The following is a 10,450-nucleotide window of genomic DNA, read 5'->3' as shown; positions in this document are numbered from 1 at the left end:
CAATTAAAGGGGGTTTAATGAAAGGTGGAAAATTAATTAAATTATAGTGATATTAACAACTAAGGAAAGCAAAAGTGATGGCTGAGTGCTGAGTTAATTGGCAATCAGAGAAAAGAGTTTTAGTAAGTGATTACAATCTAAAAGCTTTTTTTTTGTTTGTTTTTTTCATTGAATGAACATTGTAAGTGTTAAACATCCTTAACGCCTGCACCAAACTAGCTCATGATGATACAATCTTAGCTTTAAAAAGCTGTATCTTGAACTCTAAGAAAAGGCAGGTCTAGAGTCTTGACTTCAAGAGCTAGTACTCTGAAATCAAACTCTAGAGGAGGCCATTGAAAGTAGCAGGAAGGATGAAGAGAGTTGTGATAAAACCCAGATGAAAAATGAAGAGCCTGTTGTGCGGGGTGTGTGTGTGTGTGTGTGTGTGTGTGTGTGTGTGTGTGTGTGTGTGTGTGTGTGTGTGTGTGACTTCATGGTTTCAGATTCTCAAGGTGTTTTGGAAGTTGAGACCTGAACAATCAGTAAATCTAAGAGCAAAGAGGCTCAGAGGGGATTGGTTCAGAGAAAAAAAAAAAAGGCACTCGCATCAAATATGAGTGTAAAAGGAGAAGTGGAGATCCTGGAACATGGCCAAAGAAATTAATTTGATACCCTTTCATGGCAACCACTCAGGGTATTTGATATAATCTTGTACCTCATTTAATTCAATTGCCTGTGACTTGACAAAAAGCTGGCACAGACAGAGACCATTTGGTGACAGGACTGATTGTGTCAAGAAGCTCATAGGAACACCATGGTCTCTGATGTGCTATAGAGTCCCACTCTGCATACATCTTTCTGTAGATGATGAGGTATGTGAATATTTGAGAAGCTAAATAACATGTACAGCACTATTTTAATAGTGATGTACATGTTAAAATAGTATTTTAATACAACTACTCTTTATCTTTCTGTAAGAGGAAAAAGAGAAATGCTGATTATGTAATTAAAATATTTGCAATAATAAAACTGTTTTCTATATTGCTGTTTTAGAAATTTTGGAAAAATGTAAACATACATGTTAGAAATAAATTTGTTTTGTATGTAGACAAATTCCATTCATGCAACACTAACTGAAATTATGAGTCCACAGCCATGCTAACAGCTCTCTGAGACTGTCCTTAGGCAAAATAAAGCTTTAAGCTAATTGCTAACATCAGCATGCTACCATGCTTAAAATAGCAATGCTAACATTGTAACAGAAGTTTAGGTAAAATGTTAACCATCTTCACCATTTAGGGTGCTAATATGCTAACATTTGGTAGTTATAACTGAAAACAAAGTGCTTATGGAAATGAAATGACATTACCAAAATGTTGGGCACATTTAAATTCAACCTTGTTGATGGTGCTAAAAGAAGAAAGCAGAGGATCAGTAAAATTATTACCATAGACAGTGTAAAAAAAAAAAAAAAAAAAATAGATGTAGCCACCATGACGCCACCCATTTGTTTGTGAACTCTCATTCTGAAGACTTGAGTTTGGCATTTTGACCATCACCATCTTCTTTTTTCAAAACCAGAAGTGACCATATTTGGATAAGAGGGCGGAGCTGTGGAGGAGAGAGGCGTAGATCTGATGACTGTGGTGACGCCTTGCAGACAGCCTGTCACACAAAGCAGCCAGGCCCTTAGTTAAGCTTAATTTAATAAATTGTGAATGGGTGAGTTTTGTAAAAATTCACCCCCCATATTGTTGTCATGAATGTCAATATTAGCTACAGAGACCAAAACCATTTTTGTGCCAGGCTGTAAACATGCATATTTCTGCTGTAAAGTTGGGCATTTTAACATGGGAGTCTATGGGGATGGACTGGCTCCTTGAGCCAGCCTAGAGGAAATGTGGTTTCTGGCACTGCCGCACTGCCCTCACTTTTCAGCCCCAGAGACTGTGCTTGCTTATTAGGCTACATGTCATCCTGAGGAGGACATTAGTGTCTTAATTTCTGCAACAAAGTTTGTGACAACTCACATTATAGATATAGTCAGGACCAAAATGATGGACTGCTTCTAGCATGGTTATAAAATCATGTAAAAGAAGGCAAGCTTCTTTTAAGTTACACAGAGTGTAGGAGATTTTGTATTGAAAGGTTGTGAATCATCTGTTTCATCTTTTTGTTTCATTCATGGGTTAAGATGAAACACTCTTAGTGGCAGTGTTTTGAAAAGTTGCTTGTAATGTTGTAAAGTATGTTATGGTGATCTATAAAATTAATAGAATATAAAGTACCAGAAATCAGATATCACCCTGATGAGGCAAGACAACCTGAAATGTTTGGCAGATAATACTTAGCACAGTATGTTGGAGAAGAGTTAGGCCCTGATCACACAGAAAGCATTTTTAGGATGACTTGAGGGCAGTTTGACAACCTGCTGTCTACCGTCGGGTCGTATATCTCTGGGTATCCAGCAACCGCTACTACCAGTTTCTCCTCCATCGTTTACAAACTGTAAATTTATTGTCGCGACCACCACAGAAGACCCGCCGCCTCTCAAATCATCTGATTGGAAAAAAGATGACGAAAGACGAGATGATGATGGGTGTTTTTCAGCTTTAAGTTAAAGTTTTTTCAACTGGAGGAGTTCAGAGCACTCCAGGAAAAACACCAGACGCTGAGAGCACAGAAATGCAAGGCACGTTGCATTGCAAAAACCGCGGGCCAAAATCTTACTTCACATAAAAAATAATTACAAAAAGGCGCCTTCAGCTGCTAAAACACCTTCTGTGTGATCAGGGCCATAAACATATTTAATTTTGATGGGCCTGCTATTTGGACAAGCTTTATGTGATTTTTCAATCTGTCCTCATCCCAAGTCGTCACATGTTGTTGCTTTGTCGGTGGCATTTCATGTCGACATATGACGTGCTAGGTATCCTGCATTTGACATCAGGATGCCTCTATCAACACCAGGATGTCAACAAAAGTATATGGTTGGGTTTAAAAACAAAAACAAAAAAGGTTTGGCCCTACATTCATATGGGGGGTGGGCACTGGCCTCCCGGGTGAAAGTCCAGGGTTTGTTGGACTTATCCACCTCCCCTACCCGCTCTATAGGGAATTTTCCTGCTCCTTACATTACATCATTACCAGCAGCGTTTCAACATGACACTGTCCGGAAGCATATCACAGTGCTTTGCCGGTGCCATCGAGTCAACCAGCAACTGATGCTGTCTGGCAGCATATCATACCACCACAAAAGGTGGCTTTTTGCATCAGGTGTCTAACACTGAATCACTGATAAAGCGGCAGTATTTGACAACTTTGAAGTCTGATTGCATAGAAGTGTATGAGAAATGACCGTGCTTCTCACTTGATGTATTACCTCAGTAAACATTTTCATAATAAGTTTAGGGTCTCAATCACTAGTTTCAAGTCTTCTTCAATACAGCATGATGTTCATTTTGTAGACTATGCTCCTGTTTAGAGTAAAATAGACAATTAAGCAGGGTTTGCTTTAGGGCATGGCTATCTTTGCTAATGCCGTGGCGGTATCCTTAGGTTTTCAGTCAGATCCGACTCTCGCTCCCCCACAGCTCCACCCTCTTGTCTTCATATGGTCACTTCTACAAAGGTCACTGTTCTACAAACCAGTGGTTGACGTCACAGTGGCTACGTCCACTTCTTTCATACAGTCTATATTATTAATCTCAGGGAAAACCTAGCATTTAACATCAGCAAAAGAATGGTGTGTTTGTACTGTTTTCAACTTTGTTTGAATATTTATATCCTTTCTCATTACAATGCAGTCCCTATCTGAACACTGAGATTCATGCTACCTCTGTTTGCTCCTCAACATCCCACATAGTGTCTGACTGGCACACTGATTCAGTTTGAACAAGTTCCTCTTAATCCACACTTTTACAGCTCACTTCCACTGTTTCAACTCAGATATTGAACTGTTTAGTGTCAATGCTTTGGTTGGAGGGGGTAGCATAGGGGCTCATTATTTAGCAGGCATAACAAGAGCGTGAATTATTGCTGATTAATTAAACACATATCAGTCTACCTTGAGGCACTGGGACTGGAGTAATTACCAATTAGCCAGGACCTGATCATGCTGGCCCTGCATGCTGTCTGTTGCTGTGTGTTGTCATAAGGTGACCCCGTCTGTCTAATTGGTGGCACTTGCCTGTTCTGCTCTAATGACCCTGAGGGGGGAATATGAAATAATAGAAACGAATCAGTGCTCATTGCTCACAGAGTAATTCATTACTCAACAGATTCTATTGTTCCACTGCTGTCACTCTTATAGAATCTGTTTTATTTTTCTTTACAGTATAATGACCTTGTTTATTGTTGATGTACTTCATTCACAAGACAAACAGAATTTGCAACAAAACACTGTCAGTATTGCATTACTGTTTTTCCACATTCTCGCCATTTAATTTGAAGTACTCTTCACAAGGGAAACAGGGCTGTTGTTAGCACTCTTTGAAATACTGACTAATGAGTGATATTCTGAACAACTCAGCTAGTTGTATGCCTTCCAAGAAATCTACATACGAAGTCTATTGTATGTCTATGTGCATAATATATATATATATATATAAATATATCTACATATATCTATAAATATATATATATATATATATATATATATATATATATATATATATATATACACATATATACGCATATATATATATTCGCATACATTTACTTCAGTTGACCACAAGTGGAGATATGGGATGGGGCCTCCAAACAACATATGCTTTAGCTTTGGAATAGACTTGTGAAGATGTCTGATCAGAAACTCATTAAAAAGATATTTAATAGGGACATCCCCCTAGTCATCCCTGGGCTAATGAGCTGAAATCCGTATTTCATTTGAACAGTGTGTCATTTGTTTTCCATAACAGGTTACTCTGTAATATTCAGGAGATGAGGAATAAGATGTTTCTCAAGCTTAGAGAAAAATGGTCTGTTGATGTATAGTATAAACCAAAATTACAAACGTACTGTCTCATAAAAAATAGCTACTGTGTTGAACCTTAGGGGAATATAATTTAAACAAAAGACAAAGATCCCTATGTGCACAGTTGGGCTCAGGAACATTTGCCTTAAAGACTAGACAGTATAACACCACCCTAGAAGGGGACATACTTTGTTTGTTTGTAACAAGAATGAGGTTCATTTCATATTTTACTGTCCTGTATATGAAGACATCATGGATGCACTTTTCAGTAAAATGACCTCTATTTATGTGGTTTCTTTTTTTTGGGATGGCCATGAAAAGTTTGAGTTATGTTTTAGAAGGGGAACCATTTTTGTAGCAGAATTTCTTTTCTGGGCCTGGGATAGAGAGCAAGGTGTTTGTTTGGAGACTTAGCAGCAAAATAACGCGTACTTCCGACTGATCACTGCAATATTATTGTAATGGTGTCTTGTAAACCCATGAAGGTTGGGCACATCACATCAAATCTACTCAATCAATCAATCTATGCAAGCAATCTATCTATCTATCTATCTATCTATCTATAAGTATGTAAGATATGTATGTATACATATATATATATATATATATATATATATATATATCCTTTAGACTCCTATAGACTTACTGTATTCCACTATAATATCACAGTTAAACTCCATATATTATTGTGATTTAGCAGTGTACTTTTCTAAAATTATGATATTTACCTGCATGAATTTCACAATAAAATCTGAATAGGATCAAATATCACAGTTGTCGACTTTAATGTGACAATAATGTAATTTATTGAGAAATATCACAGTAACATATTGTAACTTTCTGGAACTAATTTGCAGCGTACATATAATGTAACTGTAGTGAATTCCCCAGCTTAACATTTCTGACAATATTTGTTCCAAGACACTGTCAAACCATTGAGACACCAATTTATAAAGTACTAGCAGCAAATCATGAGAAAAAAAATGTTGCACGTTAATCCCATTATCAATTTAATGTATGTAATGGTAATTAAAACAAAATCAAAGTTTATATCCATTAAGCTGAATATGAAAATCTCAACAGTTTTTTCCCATGCTGTTCACTTTTTACCTCCAGTACTGAAATGGAACATTCTAGAAAGAACATAAGACCATATAACATAAACATGCATTCTAACACTTTTTGTCGTATAACATGGGCGATTTTATTATCACGTTATTACGTTATTAATCACTTATATTATTTAATCCTTTCTTTTTCAGTTTTTTGTGGGGTGTTAAAATTGTTCTTCTTTTGTAGGCTGGATGGGAGATAAATAGCAAAATTAAACAATAAAATGAAAAGTATAAACGAGTCTTCAGCGCAAAACACTATAGATTATATTAGCGGAAGTACATGTAGGTGTGATATCATCCCAATCTATCTCACGTAGGGTTTAATTGGAGGGGTCTCTTTCTCCTGCCTGGTCCCCAGGGAGCAGGGGTGTGGAGCGGGGCAGGGAGCAGCACCTGCCCCCTCTGTGCTTCACTTCCAGGCAGCCGAGGAGCCCACAACAAAAGAAGATGCAGACTGACGCCGCTCCATCTAACAGCGGGGATGATCTGTCAAGCTGGTTGGTTGGAGCAAGAAAAGTACCGGAAGTTCTACGATTTTCCCTTCAAAATAAAAGGATTTACTTTGACGCTCGGTGCGAGATTACTGTTTCTATCACACAGCAGATATGTACAAAGTGTAGTGTGTTTATCCCATTCAGGTTAGCAGAGCGCTAAATCAGGAGTCAGGTGCTTGACCGGAGGTGCGCTCGGCCATGCTTGCCGACTCTAAGTGTCTAGTGTGCCTGCTCTTTGAGCACAATGATGTGTAAGCAGCGCCTATCATCTGGGTAATTTCATACCTCAAAATTATAGCTTTTTTGGCTTCATGCGCCACTGAGCAACTTTCATAGGAATGAATGAGGCCCTGCAGCCAATGCTATATTTAATATATTTTCAACAAGCATGGCTGACCACGAGGCAAGGAGGAAGAACAAGGCATGTTTCAGTCTAGAAATCATATTGTTAAAGTACATAATTTGTCTTTAAGTTGTGTTTAAAGTAAACATGAAATATTATATCACTCACGTCAAAAAATCTTATGAAAGATTTATAGCTTTTACTCAGGATTTTGTTAAAATTATCCATCCATTGGCATGGATGGGGGATCTGAGCATCACCAGAAAATTAATAGGGGCTTATAATACATCCTATTGACTATGTAAACATAATATTCACCTCAGGAGGTTTTTGAACATGCGTACCTAACAAACTGAAGATATTCTGTGCAGTGACAGTAACAGAAAAAAAGAGTGGCATTAAGAATGTTTTGTCACACTGATTGGATTTTACATATCCGTTGCATACAAGCCTTTTATATTGGAGGCTTCTGTTTTACATGTGTACAGACAGTGTCCCAGTAGTCTTTCAGGCTCTTATCAAAGTCTTTTATCAGGCATGCTGCCTATTTCACATTTATCAAGTCCAGGCTTAAGAGTCCAGTGAAGCAGGCTGTTTTACGCTTCTTCCAGTTTAGAAGAATTAGTCTCTTAGTAGATAAGCTACCCAACGTCCATAAGCCGTCAACTGTGACTCCAACATTATTGTCCAATTTCAACCCCAGCGAGCATGCTTTGGGGCACACTGGGAAGTTAACACTAAAAAACTCTGACATAAGAGATAGGCCTGTTGCTTCTAACCAGTGTTTTAACAGCTTGACAGTCCATGAGGAAGTGGAATAAAGAGCCTCCAATGCCACAATTTTGCCAGCATAAATGCTCTGCACAGAATCCTACAGATATTGTATAATACTAAATCTCACACATTTAGAAGATCTCAAAGCTGGCTTCCAAATTATGTTCCACTGGATAGCAGTCGGAGATTTATTTAGTTCAAGCTATTCTGAGAAGTGATGGCAAATAGACTACAATACAAAATGATCACCATCAACCATTGTTTATTCAGGGAAAAATGAATATATATCAAATAATATGCAACACAAAATATAGATGCAATTTGTTTTAGAGTGTCACTTTATTTACTGATATGAGTTCATATTCATGAAAAATAAATAAACGCATGTCTCTCTGTAAAAAGAAAAAAAAAACTTCAGAGAAGTTGTCCATTTTACTATTAGGCGGTTTGCGCATTCAGATTCTTTGTCCATTGGAATGGAATGAAAAAAATAGCACATAATTAAGTATCCTATTTTTATTATTATTTTTTTTGATAATTATTTACGAGTGCATTTAGAGTAGAAATCCACTATTACAATATATTTTTTTACTTTATTTTTTGAAACCTATTTGTGCTCTGAACGGGTTAAATTATCATGGACACGTTTAATTATGTCATTTGAAGACCGGAAGTACTTTTGCTATTTTCGCGGGCTTGACACTCGTGAAAGGAGACCAGAAGGTGATCGAAAGAAAGCAGGGATGCGGAGGAGAGGAAGACATTAAAGAGAGAGAGAGAGAGAGAGAGAGAGAGAGAGAGAGAGAGAGAGAGAGAGAGAGGCTGGCCCGTCCTTTAATGCGGCTCTACTAATATTTCACAGCGGAGAGGAGGAGCAGACAGGACGGTGAATCCAGAGAAGGAAGAGACAGAGACAGAGGAGAACATTAACAAAGCTGTGTGAGACGCACCCGGGTCGCTTCTATCATCTGAATCACGGAGGTGGTCTCACCGACGTTGCGAGCAGCATCACCCCGCCTCCTGCGCATCATTCGCGGCTCCGCACCGCAGCTGCCCGGGGAGAAGACTATCCGCATCTTTGCAAGGTAAACAAACCCACACCTCTCACCAAACACCTCTATCGTTTCCCTCGTATTACTAATATTATTTCCCCTATCTTTATGCACAACAAGCGCTAAAAAAAACCCATACCGGCAGATGCGGGTTTTCGGGATGCTGTTTAAAGCTGGTCTGCTGTTTCACCGATAGCCCCTACAGTGTGGAAGGGTATCCCGCTTCTTAGTATTTTTGACGCAATAGCACAAGTGTAGCTTGAACAGACACAGAGTAGCAACAGTTAACGTTATAAAACGTATTTCCCTCCATGTAAGGTGGTGAACGTTACGCCAAACTTCACATTTAATCTGGGAAATTCATGTATTCATGTATGTATTGTATCTCATAACATGACTTAGGACCTTTGGTGTATGTCAACCTCTCTTCGTCGACTTGTACATTTAATTTGGTTAACGTTAAACTTCAACACCTTTATGTGTGTATGTGTGGAGAGAATGAACATGTATTTTACAGCTGAATATGTCGCACACACTAACTGGACTGTTTCCACGTAGGGTTAAACCATGCTGTAGCCTATTCTATGGTCACTGATAGTCAAAGCTGATCCCATGTTCTTACCTGTTTGGTTTGACATCCATACAAGCGACACGTTCATGTTTTTAAGATCTGTGTGCATGCTGGGGGCATTTCAGGATACTGTGTTGTAGTTTGGCAAGGGAGGGTTTGCAGGCTGACTCAGTTGGTGGTTTAGGTTTATTATTACGGCTTGTGCTGCGGCTTGTGCTGAAACTGAAGCAGTCTGAGCAGTGCTTTCCAAAAAGGGCCCCACGCAGGGGTCTTTGAGTGTGTCTCCAGAGGTCCTGTGCGGGAGGACCACAGCAAAATTACTAATAAGTTGTTTCAGTTGAGAGATAAGAATTAGAGGATGGGGGATTAGGGTGATAATTCAGCATTATCTATGCCTGAAAAAGATAAACATTTCATGAATGCTACATGTTACAGCACCTGAACATGTGCTTCTTACACACAAGCTATTTTTTCCAGCGTGATTTTGAATACTTAACATACCCTATCTGTACCGAGACCGTAATAATTATGACTATAATTATTCTGTACTGCCCACCTCATTAGTGACTAGGGTAATCACAAGGCTCATGTTCTCAGTGACTGTTATTCACTGACTGTTAAAAACTCAGTGCTATCATCATAAACTCCACTCATATGAACTCTTAAGACTAATTGGGGCCTTAAATAAGTCTTATAAATAATGTCTGGAGTTCTGACAGATGAAAAGGTTTAGGTTAAATGAACAAGTCATCTTATTTTATTCAGTAATCACATCATGTCTTGGTACTGATGCTGTGGTAATGAAGGTAGCGCACTCATCTAGGGTAACACCTTTTTCTCTCTCTACATATAGTGCACTGTACTATGCACTTTTAAAGGGATAGTTCAGTTTTTTATGTGGGTTTGTATGGGGCACATAGTCAGTATATCACATACAGTAGGTGTCAGTCAGCACACCCCCAGTTTGGAGAAACAGGCTGGAGTCTGACATGGAAGCTTAGCAATCTACTGCTGTGGAGGGGTCAGCAACAAAATGTATTTTAGTCACCTAAAAATGTACCACATAAAAATATCAATAACAGATTAAGCATCTGCTATATTTAGAATATTTTCACTGCTTTTCAAACAGGAAAATGAAGACATT

The 10,450-nt window shown here is 38.4% G+C and overlaps 1 protein-coding gene across 1 annotated transcript in view; it reads left to right on the top strand.

Moving 5' to 3' along the window:
- Positions 1-8,384: 8,384 nt before the first annotated feature.
- Positions 8,385-10,450, top strand: part of cntn2 (contactin 2) — a 118,941-nt gene continuing 116,875 nt past the window's right edge. Inside the window, exon 1 of the mRNA XM_033626682.2 lies at positions 8,385-8,768. The gene's annotated coding sequence lies outside the window, so the exon portion shown is untranslated. The remainder of the gene's footprint in view (positions 8,769-10,450) is intronic.

The sequence above is a fragment of the Epinephelus lanceolatus genome, chromosome 1 (assembly GCF_041903045.1).
Source record: "Epinephelus lanceolatus isolate andai-2023 chromosome 1, ASM4190304v1, whole genome shotgun sequence".
NCBI classification, from domain to species: Eukaryota; Metazoa; Chordata; class Actinopteri; order Perciformes; family Serranidae; genus Epinephelus; species Epinephelus lanceolatus.
This window is presented reverse-complemented; position numbering and strand designations above follow the sequence as displayed.